Source organism: Sciurus vulgaris, assembly GCF_902686455.1.
Source record: "Sciurus vulgaris genome assembly, chromosome: 1".
NCBI classification, from domain to species: domain Eukaryota; kingdom Metazoa; phylum Chordata; class Mammalia; order Rodentia; family Sciuridae; genus Sciurus; species Sciurus vulgaris.
Window position 1 is genome coordinate 77,837,627 of NC_136461.1, and position 16,725 is coordinate 77,854,351.

The 16,725-nt window shown below is 37.7% G+C and overlaps 1 long non-coding RNA gene across 1 annotated transcript in view; it reads left to right on the top strand.

The window, feature by feature from the left end:
* Window positions 1-16,725, top strand: part of LOC306668280 — a 109,035-nt gene that overhangs the window by 43,031 nt on the left and 49,279 nt on the right. Inside the window, exon 3 of the long non-coding RNA XR_013765812.1 lies at window positions 11,349-13,774. This is a non-coding gene — a long non-coding RNA (uncharacterized lncRNA). The remainder of the gene's footprint in view (window positions 1-11,348; window positions 13,775-16,725) is intronic.

Sequence of the window (16,725 nt, forward strand, 5' to 3'; positions counted from 1 at the left end):
AGTGGCATATCTGCATAACTTATAGCCTTAAGAGCTTACAGTCCCTGGTACTCTTGGCTGACTGCCTTTAACTCTCTCATATTAATGAGTTGTTCTAAATTTAGTCTGCTGTGACAAACTAATATTAATACAGTATTTTATGGCCTAGAGCATTGTTAATACATAGGAATGAAAGCCAGAGTCAAAGGAAGGGGGAGAGAGAGTGAGATTACTTTGTGTGATTGTCAAGATATAAGATAATCCAAGTATGTAGATATTAAGACTTAAATATAATACACTGCTTATGGATTTATATTATGTGAAACATTTTCTATTATTTTAAATCCTAGTGGCATTAGTTTCCTATTTTCAGGGGTTTATAACTTGGCCATACAAATTCACTCTGGGCTGAAACTTGGAATGCAGGGTCTTAACCTGGGGACAGTTTATTTATTTATTTTCTTTTGCTTAACCAAATTAAAAGTCAGTTTGGCCATTTTTAACCTAGGCATGTAGCAAAGGAGGAGCACAGGTTTAGAATACAATTTTGTACAGAGCTCTAGTTTGTTTCAAAAAATGAAGATCAGAAAGGAAAACAATAAGTGAGAGAGGGGGGGAATTTTCTAAAAAGGAAAATGAAAGCTACGAATGCAGCCAATAAACATGATGAAGGGACTTCTTAAGTGCAGATTGTACTTTTAAAGCACATTCTTTGAGTAGCAGTTGATGTATGGGTGTTGGTTTGGGTTGTCACCCATGGGTAGACAGCAAATTCATAGAATTTGCAGAGGGTGTAGGGGTGTGTGTGTGTGTGTGTGTGTGTGTGTGTAAATATAACAAGTAATAGAAACATTCAGTGTGGGAGTGGGATCAACCCACTCACTAGCAAGATGCAGTGCTTTCTTTTTTTTAACGAATCCACAACTTCAGAAGAAGAAAAGCGAGTGTCACAGTTATTATCATAGGCAGCTCCCGGCTGCCAGCCGCATCAGTTGGGGAAATGATGAGGTACACGTGAGGAAGCCGTGGGGCGGGAGCTCCTGGCAAAGGTTAGTTGTGAAACTCATTCTTAAAGTCCTGAAGGAGAAAGAAAACAGTCCAAATGAAGCAGCGTTTTCATCCCAACTAAAAGCACTAAAAGCTTACAGCAAAGCCAGCTCCATAGGTACCTCTCAAGATGTGTGGGTGTCTGTTTGGCAGATGTTTTAAAGAAGTCTCTTCATATCTTTTAAAGGGAAGTCTGTGTGGGAAACTGTCCTGGTATTTCCAGATCTTATATATTGTTGTTTGTAGAAGCATGTTCACTGACTATAAATTGAGATATTTCCTTTTTTCTGTCTTCTTCTTTTACATATATTTAATTCTATGACACTGAGGCCAGTTGATAAAATTTTTTGTTTTTCCTGTAAATGTCCATTCTGTCAGGTCCATGTGATTAATCCACAGAGTATTCCCTTTCTGCATCTAGCTTCCCAGGAAATCTCTGGAGAAGGTCTTTTTGTTTTTTGGTTATTTATTTATTTATTTTTTGGCCTGGAATTTCAGTAAGAAAATTTCGTCATAAGGGAAATGGAAACTGACTGCTCTTGAGAGCATAAGAAAAACCCAAATGCTCCCACCCAGCAAGAGATTGTCAAATGGCTTCCCAGAGTAGAAGTAGCTGAGCAGCTCCTGTGTAGAGAGGCTGGGAGGCCCTCCGGAACCAAGAAGCTGCACTCATAATCATTGGATCTCCTGTAGCCGACCATGATATATTGATGGGTGGCAATGTATCTGAAGAAACTGAACATTGCGACAATAAAAAAGGCAGAATAATTAGACATTTCAAAGCTATTGATTCCTTTCTTTAAAAGTGTAGTCAAATATCGCTGAAAGCCAGAAATATTTACTTTGAGGTTTCCAGTTTAAGGTGTCTTCTTGTAAAATTTTAACTTCATAGTACTCTTTTTGCTAATGGGTTTAAAATAAAGCATAAACCAATAATCAGATGCAAATTAGTGGTAACTATCTGCTAAGGTAAGCAGCTTCCCTCAGGGCTGCTTATGATCACGTTCCAATCCCTGTTGCTTCATGACACCCAGTTATAAGGCTTATGCTTTGAATATGCTGGATTTCACTTACTTGAGATGTGTGACTCATGTTGTTTAGATTTAGCTGTTGGTTCTACATTACAGAGGTTGATATGTTTTTGAGCTAAGAAGATAAATTTTTGCTTTTTCAAAAGAGAAAATAAATTCTGTTGTTTTATATTATACCTGCTGAATTTCACAAATTGAGACTCAGGTAGGAAAATAAACCATTGGATTTTTAAGTTTTGTTACAAAGTTGAATGGGGGGTTTCATTTGGCCCAGCATATTACATTGGTCTTGGTTTTAGGAAAATTTGGGTTGGTTTTGATGTGGAGGCTTCAGGTGAAATACATTGTTAGAACTGACAATCTTATTCTGTGCTTGGAGGAATCTTTTTCCTCCTGTATCTTCCTTGGGATGTAGTCTTCTTTTTAAATTGATTTTTAAAAATTTGTTCTAATTGTTTGTGCATGACAGTAGAATGCATTTTGACACATTGTAAATAAATTGAGCATAATTTGTCATTTCTTTCTGGCTGTACATGGTGCTGAGTCACATGAGTAGTGTAATCATTCATGTATATAGGGTAATAATGTCTGTTTCATTCTACCATCTTCCCATCCCCACTGCCCCACCCCATATCTTTTTCTTTCTTTCTTTTTAAAAAAAAATTTGTAGGGGGCGTGGTGACAGAGTTGTTCCTCTATACATTTACCAAAGCCACCTGTTAAAATATGGACATCTTTAAAAGATCTCCCACCATTATAACTAAAATTAGTAGTCATTTAAATTTTAATTTAATTTTCAAAAGGAAGGTGTGTGTGTGTGCACAGACACAGTTTCAAAATTGAAAATAAAGCATATGGAAGAAAATCTACCTTTCCATGCTATCCTCCAGATACCTTACCCTGTCTTCCTCAGAATCACTGCAACTATAATTTTCTAGTCTCTCCTTTCAGAAATATCTGATGCCCATATTGCCCTTTCCTTCCAAATAAATCATAGTGTTCTCCCACACTGGTTCTTTCTCTTAATATTTGACTTTGAAGATTTTCCATATCAAACCATGAGAGTTTCCTCATCCTTTTTTGGAAGGGCAGAACTATATTCCATTTTATAATTGTATTATAATTAGGTAGCCTTTAATGGATGGAAATTTAAGGTATTTCCAATATTTTGCAATTAAAAATCTGTAGCAAGAATAGCCTTATACATGTTATATGCAAAAATATCCATAGGATAAATTCCTAGAAATATAATTACTGATCAAAGGGAACATACATTTGTAATTATCTTGCATAAGGGTTATTATCAATTTACATTTACTTCAATATTGGATGAGGGTGCTTGATTTCCTACACCCCAATCATCCAGTAAGTGGCCTTTTCAAACTTAATTATATTTATTAATCTGATAGGTTAAAAAGAAGATACTTTACTATAATTTAAAAAATTTTCTTCATTGGTTCTTCTTGGTTAGAAGACAATAGGATTCATTTAGACATAATTATAAAAGCATGGAATATAATTTGTTCTAATTCAGTCCCTAGTCTTCCCCTTTCTCTCCCCTTCTCCCTCCCTCCCTCCCCCATTCCCTTCCCTCTACTTATCTTCCTGCTATTTACTTACAGTTTTTTTTTTTAAATTAGTGTCTTGTGGGTGTCCATGATGGTGAGATTCACTGTGGCATATTCATATGTGTACATAGGAAAGTCAGGTAAGATTCATTTCACTGTCTTTCCCTATCCCTTCCCTCCTTCCTTCCCTTCATTCCATTTTGTCTTCAGTATAATTTTAAATTGCATTTTTCCTATTATGAATTGAGGTAAGTTAAATATACTTAACAACTATTTATTTTTCAGTTTCTGTGAACAATTTGCTTATATTTTAAATCGCTTCTCACGAATAAATCAAATTCCACATTTTCCTGCTTGATTCTGAAGGATCATGAATCTGAAATTTGAAATGATGGATTTGTTTATTTCTTAAATATTTGGACAGGAGTCCTGGGAAAAACATCTTGGGCTGATAACAACATGAACAGGGGTTTGACTGAACCCCTCCTCTTTAAAGAGTATGAAAGTTCTGATATAATTTGAAGATTTTAAGACAGAGACCAAAAAGAATCTTTGGTGTTAAGTTTTAAAAAATGCTCAAATTGTTTGGAATCAAAATTGGGCACTTAAGAAAAATTTCATTCAGTAGAATTCATCTCTGTATTTACACTCCATGATCTATCTGTTCATGTAGATTCTTGCCTTCATCCTTGTTCAATATAGACTGATCCTGTAGTCAGATGATCTCATATGTTGACCAGCAGGTAAAAATCATAAAACAAAGATTGAAAGGAGCTAGACAATGCACCAGCTCTATTTTTTTAATTTAAAAAATAAAAAATGAAACCTAAAAGTTTTCTTAAAAAAGAAATTCCCAATGAATGAGGGGAGTACACCCTCATCCCTATTACTCACAACAAATGGTTAACTCTTTGTCATGCTCACTTCCAATCTTACAACAATTACATAATTAGCTGAAATCCCCTTAATCTTGAGTTTCATTTCTTTCCCTCCACTAAGGGACAACCACTGTCCAGTTCTTAAAAATTTTATACTGTACATGTGAAATTTATGTATACTATATATAATACCTATCACATATGTAACATACATTATACATAGCATATAATATATATATGCAATCCTTAAGCAACATTTAGTATTATTTTGGGTACTTTTAAAAAATGTAAGTAGTTCAATGACAATATCATCCTGTATCTTGTAGTTTTCATTCTATGTTATAGTTTTTTTGAGATTTATCTGTTTATATATACATATCTATGTATCATAGAATATATATCTCTATCTCCAGGCTCTTATTTTTATTTTTTATGTGGTATTTCATTATATTAGAGTCTCAGATCTTATTTGTCTTCTTCTTTATTGATAGGTATTTAGGTTGTTGCCAATTTACTATAATTGTCAATGTTCAATCCTCAAAATTAGCTTATGGGATCTGTATATAAACTCAGGACATGTGAGTCAGGAAAAATGAGGGAATTCAAACACAGAGAGGCTAAGTGAGTCAGCTAAGGTTTGTTATGCTCTCAAATAGAAACCAGGTTTCCTGATTCTTCCCGTAAGGATCTTGGAGTGACTTTACACAACTTTCCACTCCTTAAAGCTTGGGGTGACATTTAAAAGTTGTAACTGAGCCTAATTACACAGTTTGGGTTGGAAATAGCCTGTATTTCCATCCTGGGTGGCTCTGTTTTAAAATTCTTTTTTATACTCAAGTTAATTTCAATGCATTTGTCAAGAAATAACTGTCCATAAAACGGATGTTTTAATACACAACAAAAATCCCAATGAATTTTTCCTCATGCATGTTTAAGTTTAGGGAACATGTTAAAAGGAATGAAAAACTCTTTCACATAACAATTTTTCCCAACTAATTTTCCTTATAGAAATATATTCTTGAAATATTGCTGACATTTTATACAGAACCAGGACTTTAGTAGATCTCCCCTGCAACTTCAATTTCCATTTCCTTTTCAACGACTAAAATTTTGATGAGAAAGGATAAGATTAAATCTTTCTCAGGCAGGAATTTTTCTCCTACATACTATAAAGGTGATTAGAGGCTGAGAAGTTGAAAGTTGTCGAATAGTTACCAATGAATGTAATTCTTTAGAATGAAGGGTACATTTTATGCATGGTGCTGCTCATAGACTTACAGAACATTCCAGCTGAAAGAATCTTATGCCATAAATGCATGACTTGCTCAAGATCACATAGGGTGCTAGCAGTTACATCAGAGCACATGAGGACCATGTAATTACAAAATGATGTAATTTTGGCTTCTATTTCTCAGAAAAAGAGGGGGCATAATGTTCTGTAGATGTGTTTAAAATTCAGAAAAGAGAACAAAAGTTTCTGTTAAAATACTAAAATAGGAATATTTTACTTTATGGAGTTTAATTAAAGTATCTGTGTGGTTGGTGCTGCATTTGGAACCTCCATCACTGAGTATCTAATCACAAATGATATTTTGATGAATGCACAATATCATAGTCTTGGTGGAATTACTTCTGTGGAAGGAAATTGATCTTTCTGGCTAGGATCACCTTCAGGGGATTTCAGAGGCTGTAGGGCCCTGGGGAAGCTCCAACTCTACTCCCTTGGGGATCCAAGTGTACTTGCCTTCCCATTAGATAAGGTGTCCCTCCTATGTTCTCTTAGAGTGCCCCATATTTATTCCCATCTTATCCATTTGTGACAATATTTCATAATTACCTGATTGTATGCTCTGTCTTCTTCACTTGGCAGTCCCTGCTGTAGGGTACATACATTTAGAACTGGATCCATGTTTTTCACCATTACATCCCATGTGACTAGCAAAGTATGGAGTTAGAGTAGGCAGTCTTTAGGGTTCATTAAAAGTTGTAAGACACGAATAAATATTCTAACTGGAAGATTGGTCTGGGAAGAAATGTGCACCATCAGGATTTATAAAGTGTAGCATACAATTTAAAAAATGCTAAATACCCGTCACTGTGTTTTTTTTGGGAGGGGCAGGGTGTGGGGTACTGGGGATTGAACTCAGGGGCACTGGACCACTGAGCCACATGCCCAGCCCTATTTTGTATTTTATTTAGAGACAGGGTCTCACTGAGTTGCTTAGCACCTCACTTTTGCTGAGTCTGGCTTTGAACGAGTGATCCTCCTTCCTCAGTCTCCCAGTCACTGAGAATATAGGCAAGTGCCACTGCTCTTGACCCTGTCACTGTTAAATGAGGAAAATGAATTAAAATTCTGTGAAGAGGTTTGAAAGTACAGACCTTCCCTTTTTACTTATGCTAAGAAGTGAATAGTTATGTTTTCTATATCTATTTTCATACTCTTGTAGTAAGAATATTATCATTCTTGATTTTTACAGCAAAGTAAATTTCTAGAAGTAAATTGTTGCTTATGATCACAAACATTCTGGAATATCCACCACTTTGTCTGTTTTTTTCATTTGATGGAGTGGAGATATACATCATTGCCTGTAATGATTTAGTTATGAGGGTCCCCCAAAACTCATGTGTGTGACAATGAAGAAATGTTCAGAGGTGAAATTATTAGACTCTAAGAACTGCAATTGAATCAGTGGGTTAATCCATTTGATGGACTAATAATTTGAAAGTACTGGGTGGTAACTACAGGAAGGTAGTAAGTGGGTTGGGGTTTATATTTAGGTGTACCACTAGCCAAAAGAAATAGACATGTCAAATTTCAATATTAATTAATATCATTAGATTATCAAATGTAAGAGTCTAAAAATATCTAAATGTTCTATGAGTAAATATTACACAATATTTTACCTTTTATAACATAATTTTAGAAAGAAAATATAGGTATTATCAACAAGGTAAAAATGAAATGAATATCTTAATCCAGAACAACTGTTTTCTACCTGATTGTCTCCAGGTGTCTTTGAAAGTCGTGAAGAAGGCTGTAAGCCCAGGGCCTGTGGTAGTTTTTTAGAATTTTCTCACTAGAGGGCAGCATTTGACCAATGTCCAAACAGGTTTCCAGGCAAACTGGGAATATCCATGCAGATCACTTTAATAACTCAGTTAGCAGTCGTACATGGGTTTCTAATTCGATTTGTTGGGCTGGGACCCGATTTAGTTTGATAAGCCTTTAGAAAAGAATTTTAGGGATTCATTCCACTAATAAATATGAATTGTTTTTAGATAGGTTTCATATCAGGTTTGTGAAAGGCATGCTTACCCTAGACCTTCGATTACCTAGGCTTTTAAATGCACATAAATTATTATATTAAATTATTTATTATTATAACCGAATAAAACATGAGAGGTGTTACTGCTTTAGCAGCCCTCTGTTTTTTTAACCTTTCCAGTGGCATCTATTTCCCAGTTAGTCTCGTCAATGTTGTTTCACTTGGAATTCTGATTTTTCAGCATGGCCTGCAGAAGTGTTGCCAATGCCTGCAAGAGCAGCTGGTAGAGGCTCACCCTTGTGGAAGATGCTCTTTCTCTGATCTGGGCCTTGTGAATAACAATAGTTTCCCCTCCTGAGAACATGCTCAGATACTGGCCCATGGAGTGAGGTTTAGGACCTCAAAAGATAGTCTCATCCTTGATTCGAGGGGACAAGAAGAGGAATTTCTTGATACTCATCATTATTTTGATGGTGTTGTTGGGGAGTAAAACCTCTTATTTTCTAATACAAAGTTGAATGTTTAGTGGCGCTATCTGTTGTGTTAATCAGTTTTATGCTACTGTTACGAATACCTGGGATAATAAACCTGTAAAGAGATAAGTTTTATTTTGGCTCATGGTTTTGGAGGTTCCAGTCCATGATTGCTGGACATATTGCTTTTAGGCCTCCACTTGGCCATCAGCACATTGTGGAGGGAGCGTTTACCACAGCAAAACCATTCACCTCATGAGTGGGAAGTGAAAATAAAGGGAAAGAGGTTGGGGTCCCAATATCCCCTTCAAAGGCATGCCTCCAGTGACTGAAAGATCTTCTGTCTCTTACGAGTCTACCTCCTGAGAGCACCAAGATGGGGACCAATCTTTAATACATGCACCTTTGGGGGATATTTAAAATCCAAATGATAGTATCTGGGATATTCATTTCTTTATGGAAACTGTATATGACAGCTAATTACCAACTACATCTCACCATTTGTTAATAGGAACAGTGATACAGAAACCAATGTTGAAGAAAATGGCATTATCTTAAATAATCATTTAAATAGTCTTTCTTTTTTGCACTATGACTTATTGATCAAAGAAACTGCTCAAATAGTCTCAGCAGAAATTTGTATCTGCAAACATACATACATAGGTGCATGCTCACTTATGCATATATTGTGCCATTGATTTGTATTTTTGAGTCTTGGTATAAATTTATTCTAGTTGTGACATATTTTATAGGTGTAGGTGATAATCATATTTGGCTCCTTATAGCATTGAAAAAGGAATTTTTCCTATTCTATTTTATATTTAGATGAATTATCAAAAAGTAGCTTTAAAAAGACTCAAGGTGTTAAACTGGGTTTCTAATGACCGTATGCAGAACTAAATTTCTTGAACATTGTGATTGTTAGATAAGGCAATTTAGGAATAAATATTTTTCTCAGAAAGGTCAGAGAAAATATGAAAGCAGAAATGCTACTGTATGAGGTGCACAAGCAGAATTTTTTCATTTTTATCTTCAACCTTCCTGCCCATATTCAATAATAACTACCAGAGCCCGCCCAATTTCTTCTTCATGTTAAGAGATCAATTTGGGAGATTTTGACCACTTCCATTTCATTTTATATGTTTCCAAGGGCTTGACTAATTAGCATACTTTTGCAAAAAAATGTATAATTTAAACAGTTTATCCAGTTGCTCCAGGGCCAATCCCATTTTATTCGGTATTCAGAACATATTTGAGGTTAATATTTACATTTTTTTTAAGAATTAGAATGAAATCCTCTAACTAGTAAAGAGCATTGTCTCTCTTTTATAAAAGATCAACTGGAAATAATCTAACCAATTAGATTTGGTGAATAACAACTCTTACGTATAGGTAACTGACCAAATGCTAACTTTCCATTCAGATTTATATACTTCTAATGAATGGTTTTTGGCAATCTCAGAGAATTCAAGGAACTGGTTAACCAAAATGATCCATTTTCATACCATTTCTTCTCTGTCTAATTTTGATCCTTCCAACTGCTTTTTCTGCCTCTCCATACAGATACTATATGTCTGTGGATGAAGTAAGAGAAACAGAACTTGGAGGGCAGATAGAGACTTTCCAAACCTTTTTTGTTCATGGAATAAACGTATATAGAGTCCTGCTCCATGACAGACACAGTGCCAGCTACTGGAAATAGGGCAATGAGTAGGAGACAGTCCCTGCTCATATTCAAGTACAGTAACAAAGAAAGTGACCGATTATTGTGGCCCAGTGTGACAAAAATTGCCTGTATACTATGGGGAAGCATGGTAAATGGTCATCTAATCTCTAAGGATCAGGGAAGACCTTCCTGATAAAAGAATGCATGAAAGAACTGATAGGAGTTAGAAGGAAGAGATAGAAAATGAGGCAGGCCAGAGAAAGAAGTTTCAGACACAGAGAAGCATGTGTGAGCCAATAGAAGAGGAGACAGGATTGCAGAATTGGAAATATTGAGCAATCACAGTAAAAAAAAAAAAAAAAAAAAAAAAGAAAGAAAGAAAGAAAGAAAAAAGTAGTTGCATTTGTTTGGAGCAAAGGGATTCTGTGGAATTTTAAACAGTGAAGAATTAGGCAGGAGCTGCATCATCAAGGGCTTTACTGAAGACTTTAACATTCTTCTCTATGACTATCCTTGTTATCACCATATGGGAGTAGTGATTTGGACTTGCAACATTTCACTTTGGGGAAAGACTATTGGAACCATAATTTTTTCCTAAAAGATCTAAGAGAAAAGTCAGTAATGGGCATGGGGAGGACTTATACTTGGAGTAGTAATTGAAAGTATGAAATTTGCCTAGGTTCAAATCTTAGCTGTCACTAACTGGCTGTGTCACCCTGGGAAAGTTGTTCAGCCTCTCTATAACCCCGTTTCCTTGTCTGTAAAATGGGGCTAAAATTGATGCCCACCTCCATAGGCTTATTATGAGTATCAAATGAACTTTCGATGGTAAAGTTTTTAGAACCATCACTTATTAGTGTATCAATGAACATACTTATAAATAAAATATTGAGTGCTTACGATGAACCTAGCTTTTGCATAATGTCACTTCATTTTGGTCTTTAGCTCCATGAGTAACTATTATTAACCTATGTAAGGGATTTAAACAACTCAAGTTGGAAAAAGTCGGTAAATGGCTGAAGAGCACATGAAGGGAAAATGGGTCACAGCCCATGCTGTCGTGGTCCTTTCTGTGGAAAGAAACAGGTAACTGTTATGTCAAACGCAATGCTCTGGTCCACATGGGAGACACGTGGCGCCACAGAAGGCAGCTCAGGATTTGGCCAGACTCCTTGGAGAGCTGGAGCCCACACCTGGGGGAAGAAGATGCCAGGATTCTGAATTGGTTCTCACTCCTCATGGTCCTGTGGCGTCCTCACCTCAAGAGACCTGGGCCCTTGCGTGTGGGCTCACAAACTCTTTAGACAGAAATGTGCTACCGAAGCTGTAGTTGAAGGGTGAAGCCTCCTTTAGGAAACCACATGGAAAACCTAAAATGTTCCTTCCTATTGAGCCAGTCCTGGTGTTAGAGGCTTTTGTTTTCTTTGTGTTCTTCAGGTTTATGCTTGGCTGGCATTGCAGAGCTGGAAAGAATGTGGACTTTGGAGTGAGTCTGTGATATCAATACTATTATTAACACCCAACACTGGCCAAGTATGGAGTGAATGCATACCAGGTATTGGGCAAGGCCCTGCACACCACTCCCCCTGGTTAATCCTCACTGCAATTCTAAGAGGTGCTGTTGTCATCTCTGCTTCCCAGCTGAAGAAGCCAAGGCTTAGCTGATTTAAGTTGTTGTCCACAACCAACAGCATGGTAGCCTTGGGTGCTGGTTGCAGAATCATGTTGTCCAAAGATGAATCATGAAATATCTTACAGTCTGCATAAACTGGGGGGGGGGGGGGGGGCAACAGAACCTCTTGAAGCTTGAGTTTCCTTATCTGTAAAGCAGAAAACAAAGTTATTTCTCAGGCTGCTAGGACACTAAATGAAAGAGCATATGTGTTGCAGCTGCCACAGTGCTGGTGTGCAGTGGGTGGGGTAAATAGAGGTAAACTGCTTACTTTCTCCTCATGAACTTCATCATTGCTCAGTGAGCTCCTACAAGGTTCTGGGCAGAGTAGGGAAAACAAGATGTACTGTGTATGGAGCTGGTAATATGCTACAGAAAGTCAGAGAGCAATTGCACCATCCTGGTATGGAGTAGGCTGGGGACACTTCATAGAAGACAATAATAATTGTTAACCCTTATGTGGCACTTCCTATTTGCCAGATGGGGCATGCATGCCTATTTTATATCTGAGATCATTGAGGCATAGTTATACAGAATAACTTGCCTAAGGTTATACACCTTACACGAGAGAGAGAATGACCTAAGATTCAAAACTGGGCAGTCAACTCCTGCATCTCTTTGCTTGTGAGCTGGCCTTGAATGACAATAATGATGACATCAACAATAGTAGTAACAATAACTTATTAGTTTTGAGTAATTACCATGTGCCAGGTAATTCACTTTACTATATTATCATTTTGAGTCTTACAATAACTCTGTGCAGCAGGATCATGACTCAGGCTTTGAAGATGAGAAAAGAAAAACTTGGAATTGCCATCTAAGATATGGTGGAAAGACTTGCCCAAGGACTTGCAATTAGTAAGTAGAGGTTGAACTGCCTCTAAAAGCGAGATGACTGCTCTTTTCCCTTGCCATCCTTGTCTCACATAAATGAGTACAAATGAGGAAGGAGACCATTTTAGGTAGCTGTGGGGAGTAAGCTGCATGTGGAATTGCGGCTTCCAGTATGGATAACGGTTTGGCTGGAGGTGTGTGTGTGTAAATGGATGATAGAAGGAAGAACTTGAGAGACACTACTGGCATTTAAAGCAAGTATCAACTATTAATGCCCTCCAACAATCCAAGGCACTTTAGGTGCAGGTAAGAGGGTGTTTTCAGATGAGGGGTGATTTTTTCAAGCCTCTGATTCTGTTGACTGTCCTACACTCATTCCAAATCTCTTCAATTTACTTCCTTGTGCCTTATTTTCAGCTTGATCTAAGAGTAGCATTACCAGATTTAGCAAAGAAAAACACAAGATATCAGCTAAATTAGAATTTCAGGTAAGCAACACATAATTTTCGGTATAAGTATGTCTCATGTAATTACATATATGCAAGCACACCTAGGAAGCCCATGGAAAGGCACATTTCTCAGCTATGGGGCTTGGACAGCCCTGGTGACAGCTTAATAAACTGCTACCTACACATTTCAGAGAGGGCTCCCCCATAAATGGTGCTATCTTCTCCTATGCGTGGTCACCCAGAAGAAGTTCTGTCAACAAGGATTTACCTTCTCTACATTCAAAACACCACATCTGGTGACCAATTAGAAGAGGGGATTCAGAATTAAAACTGGGCTTAAAGATACTGTGCCAATAATTGCCCGTAGATGTGCTGCCTTGTAATGCAGCCATGTGTTCCTCATTTGGCTTTGTTAGCTACCAGGAGGTCTTCTTGCAAATAAGCATCCTAGCATTCGCTGGGCTTACTCTTGAAACCTCTCCTTGGTTGCTATCCATGCCCCCCACCCCCCCATTTGATCATGGCACACCACCTTCAATGTGGGCATGTTGCCAGTAGAGCAGATGGCTGTGAACCTTGGCATGCCAGGAAACCATTAGGTACATCAGTGTGAGCAACAGGGGGCAAGTTTCTATCTGCAAATGTGAAACTAACAGCCCTGTAGGACAAGGGGCAGAAGCCCTCTTGATCTAGGTGGCTGACCTTTCAGTCCCAGGTACAGTCTCTGCAGAACTGCAAGTTTAGAGCTCTGCAGGAAGGAATGGCCTCAGGAGAGACTGAGCAGGAGAGGAGGAGGCTGCTGAAATCGACAAAAAGCTCCATTTCTACTTGGCTAGAGGGCACTGAGGGCCCCGGCTGCTTGTGGGTGACAGCGAGCGCATTCAGCAGGAGGCTGCTTCCCATTTCTGGTGAGTAATCCCCTGTAGAGAAGCAGAAGTCCGCCAAAGGACAGGCTGTGCTCTAGTTTCTTACACTGGGGGGCGGGGGTGTCACAGTGTTTCCCCTAAACCCGAGATTCTTCTCATTTACGGGTCAAACAGACACAGATAGGTAAAGAGAAAAAAGCTGCCCTTAAACTGGAGCTGAAGATTGAGGAAAGCAGCAGAGAAAGGGCAAACAATTATTAGAAATGTATGTAGGTATACAGTTTGTTTTCTTTTAGTCAATTTTTTTTTCTGTTTAAAAATGCTTAATCATCCAAAAAACCTCAAATACTATAAAAATCTACAAGAAAAAGGATGTGTCTTCTAACCCATGGGCCTGAAAGATACTTACTATTAATAATTTGTTGTATATTCATGCAAATATTTTTCCTTGAATAGTAGGTGCCCAATTTGAAATCAGTTTTCTTTTGATGAAACAATCTAGTTTTTTCCCTCTTCTTTGAAATATTCTTGTTGAGGTATAAGTCAATAAAATACATATATTTGATGTTAATACTGCCAGACTTAAATCATTTATTTATTCCTAATGCTAATGAAATTGCTGAGCTCTCTTATGTCCAGTTCTAATGATTACATTATCAATTTCATGCCATTCAGGGTAAATGGTTCCTTATTTACAAATATTAATGTGGTTGATGTATCATTCAATTTTCTTGTGTAAGTAGTCTCCTTGAATCCTCTTCTTGAACCATTGATGTTGCTCAGATTTTCTCTTAGCCCACTACTCTGGAACTGATTTCTTTTCTGACTTCTAACCCATTTATTCAAATGCATATGGATATTAATACTTGGATATTTTACATGCACCTCAAATTCTGTACCTCCCCAGATGGTGCCCATCCATTAACTTTAAATGTGACATCATTTATCAGATCATCAATATCAGAAATCTGGTCTTTATTCTCTTTTTCTTCATAGTCTCTCTTCAATCAAATGCCAAAAGATTTTATTACCTAAATGTTTCCCGATTCTTTGTTTTCAAAGACATCCATACTGCCTAAATTCACTCCCTGAAAATAGACCCCAGTTACTTCTTGCCAAAATGCAATTACAGTAAAAACATTTTGCTGCAGTCAAAAGAAACAAATGCTGCCCAAGTACCCAGTTCTCTGTGACCCGGCTTAACCCAGTAGTAGAATTTAGAGATCCTGGAGAGGTGGATCAACTCTTTCCTCCAGGAAAGGCTTCCAAATGTCATTCCTTTCAGCTGAGGATTCGCTAAGATGTCCTCCCTGAAAAGTATCTGCAGCACAGCTGGTATATGGTGCCACGTAAATAGTTATGTCTCTTTTAACAGACAATTAAGCAAGGGCTAAGGTTGAGATTCCCTGTGGAAGTGGAACAAGCAAGGCTGCCTGGAGAGAAGGACTAGCTCTGCTTTAGATGAGCAGCCAAGAGAGTATTTGTAGGTAGGTCAAGATTTCAACTCAGAAAAGAGTTTTTTTTTTTATTCTGTTTTAATGTCAAAACAAATGTGTGATCAAGGGTCCAAAGTTGTACTCCATATTATAATGCTAATCTGGAAAAATTGTAAAATAGATTTAGCTAGATTCCTGACTTTATTGTGAAACAAAAACCAAAACCTCAAACAGCTGAGGCATGCTCAGCTTTAGCAATCCTGAGTCCTGGTGTATCATAACCTCCAAGGTGAACTGTGATGAAATGTGAACCAAGGTAAATGAATGTAGCTGCTTGGTGCCTGCGATTATTATTTATGAATCAGTTAAGAGCTGGGTCTGTACTACAAAATGTAATAGCTGTAGGTTTAGAATACCCTTTCTGACAACCCAGGACCAATTATCTGAGACAACATCTAAGTTAAAAAAAAATTGCTTGTCTTTTGTTGCTCTAAATACCAGCAGGCAGAGATGCTGGTGGCAGCAGGGCAAGTCTCCATTCCTTGGTTTAAGTGTCCCATATTGTTTTTTCCCATCCGAAAAGCAACTATTATAAAAGAACACTGTTTCCAATGGTTTTCAAAGAATTGGAAAGTGGACTGATGTTATGCTATCATGGTAACAGATTTTTTTTTTCTGTACTGGGGATCAAACCCAAGGTCTTGAGCATGCCAGGCAAATGCTCTGCCACTGAGGGGCAGCTCTGACCCTAAAATTAGTCTTTTGAAAAAAGTCAAGATCAGAACCAACTAATGGCCTCAGATAGATAATAACCTTATTATTCTCCAGAGTGTCTACATTTGGTTTTGAGTAGATTTTGGTCTTAAAAACCACATGATCTGGAATGGTAATCCTGGAGAGGGATGGGTGGCGAATGACCATGCTTGAGAAAAATAAACCTCACTGACCATGCTGAGATGGACCATCATCCACTGAAATTCCTGAGGTCAGCAAAACCTACCCAGCCTCCTTGTTGTATCTTTCTGCTGCCTTTGGTTTTCTGGGGTTTAAGAATAGCTGCGTGACAGTGATTAACAGGCCTGCACTGGAAACCCTCACTGTGTAAGTCACCTGACACACAGGATTAAGAAGATGGAAAGGTGGTGTTCCTTTTGAGGATACTGAATCAGTGCTCAGCACCCCCGTTGTGGCTGTGCATTTATAACCTTGGAAGTCACCTCATCTTCTTGGGGTTTAATATTAAACTTTGGCTTGAGGACAAATGCTTATTATTTATCTTTATGTCCACCACAATATTGACATAGAGCTGATGTTCTATAAACTTTAGGAGAATGGATGGTGGAAATGAGGACATGCTCTTGTACTCCCCAAATGATGTTAAATGTATAGCATTAAGCACAGCAGCAGAGGGAGGCAGAGGGATTGAGGTTTCCTCTGAGATGCTCACTTGTATTAAGGAAGCTCTCTTACCAAAGAAGGAAAGAAGAGAGACAGTAAAGAACCAACTGTGGTTAAATAAGAGTTACTGCACCAGCCACAGCTTTATGGTCAGCACCA